This window comes from Cajanus cajan, chromosome 4 (genome assembly GCF_000230855.2).
Source record: "Cajanus cajan strain Asha chromosome 4, NIPB_CcT2T_4, whole genome shotgun sequence".
Taxonomy (NCBI): domain Eukaryota; kingdom Viridiplantae; phylum Streptophyta; class Magnoliopsida; order Fabales; family Fabaceae; genus Cajanus; species Cajanus cajan.
This window is the reverse complement of record NC_138520.1, coordinates 7,727,455-7,729,480: the sequence shown is the minus strand read 5'-3', so window position 1 is coordinate 7,729,480 and position 2,026 is coordinate 7,727,455. Positions and strand designations below refer to the sequence as shown.

At 41.8% G+C, this 2,026-nt stretch overlaps 1 non-coding gene across 1 annotated transcript; it reads left to right on the top strand.

Moving 5' to 3' along the window:
• Positions 1-1,274: 1,274 nt before the first annotated feature.
• LOC145957652 (small nucleolar RNA R71) lies at positions 1,275-1,380 on the top strand. The gene has a single exon (XR_014433695.1). It is a non-coding gene; the product is annotated as a small nucleolar RNA R71 (small nucleolar RNA).
• Positions 1,381-2,026: the final 646 nt, after the last annotated feature.

The window sequence follows — 2,026 nt, the reverse complement described above, 5'->3', positions numbered from 1 at the left end:
CTTCTTCATTGTCCTCTCCTCCATCAGTTCCTTCTTCTTCAACTTCAGCATCAGACCTCTGTCCTTGTTCACCTACATGAGGTTGCTCAGGCTCACCATCTCCTCCTGAAAAGACAAGACTGTCCCCAGGCCAAAGAATAGCATCTTGAAATTGCTCTGGTGTAGGCCAAGGATATAAGCTTCCACCGGTACTGGCCTGATTTAAAGTGTAGTGGTAAAAATAAGAGTGCAAAGCCACTTGCCCTCGATGATTAGCAGCTTGTTGAAGTTGGACATGGCGAAGATGAGCCATTTCCAATTGGTGCTGCTCCTCCATGTGCTGAAAGTGTTGCATCATACAAGCCTGCATGGTAGACAAATCGAAGGGACCAGTTGGCGGAACATCCTTCAATTCATTATTTTCTCCCTCATTCTCAGCACCCTCATTGTTCTCACTCACTCCAACATCTGCACCAACTACCTTCCCAATTCTTGTTGTTATGGCCTTGCAATGCTCCTTGGGGTTGGTCTTGGTATTGGCTAAGAATGGGCCTCCAGACATGTCAGCTAATTGTTTAGCTAGCTGACCCACTTGCACCTCCAAGTTCTTGATGGATGCCTCTGTATTCTTTTGGTTGTTCATAGATACTTGCATGAACTGATTCAGAGTATCCTCCAATTTGCTGGTTCTTTCATGCATAGAAGGATAAGCAGGCTGATGTTACTGTTGTTGTTGTGGTGGTGGCCTATTGGATGGTCCAGATTCATTCCTCCATCCATAACCTTGGTTGTTGTTGTTGTTTCTCCAACCTTGATTTCCCTGCATATAATTGTTAGTATTATAATTACGGGAATTAAAATTACCTCCTTTCTGTTGGTTGCCCACATAGTTGACTTCTTCTTCATTTGAAGTTTCAGAACAATGACCATTGGAATGATCTCCCCCACAAAAATCACACTTTAAAGAAGAATGTGATTGAGTTGAAGAAGAAGCAATAGCATGAAGCTGTTGTGGAATTTTGGCCATCTGCTTAGTCAATGCTTCAATCTGTTGAGACAACAACTTGTTCTGTGCAAGGATTGCATCATTAGTACTGAGATCAAGAACTTTTCTTTTATGAAATTGGTGTCTCCCATGCTCTGCTTGGTGATCAGAAGATGCCAAAGATTCTATAATTTGAGTGGCTTCTTCTGGGCTTACAGTCATCATGGTGCCACCAGCTGCTGCATCCAATAACATCTTCACCTCAGGCTTGATTCCATTCACAAAGAAGTTAAGTTGAGCTATATCCTCAAACCCGTGGTTAGGACATTTTCTGAGCAATGACTTAAATCTCTCCCAGGCTTCACAAAATGGTTCATCTGCACCTTGCCTGAAAGTAGTGATTTCTGATTTGGCTTTAATATACTTGGATGATGGATAAAATCTATTCACAAACTTGTTTTCCACATCACCCCAGCTTATCAAACTTTGATTTGGGTGAGATTGTAACCAAACTTTAGCTTTTCCTGTTAAAGAGAATGGAAACAACCTCAAATATAAAGCTTCCTCATCACCTTCAGGTATTCCCATTGTTCCACATAACTCATAGAAATTTGAAAGGTGTGAGTATGGGTCCTCATGATCAAGGCCAGCAAATTGTTGTGAGCTAACCAAAGTAAGGAAGGCAGGCTTCATCTCCATGGCTCAAGAAGTATTTGGAGCTGCAATGCTAGAGAAATGCCTAGGACCATGTTGTTGTGCATAATCACCTAGGGTCCTTCTAGGAGGCCTGGCTAGTCCACTTGTTCCCTCTTCAGCCATTTCTGATTCAAGGAATGGTTGATTTGATGAAGTTGAAGAACTCAGAAGATCTTGCTGTTATTTTTGGATTCTCTCTAACTGTCTAAGCCTTCTTGTTCTACTATTGTTCCTCCTTGCCGTTCTTTCAATTTCAGGATCAAAATGCAATTCTTCGGCTGGAGTTTTCCCTCGCATACACTTTTAAGAAGTCTGCACAGCAAGGTGAGTCCACAAAACACAACAAGACAAATATCTATATATTAT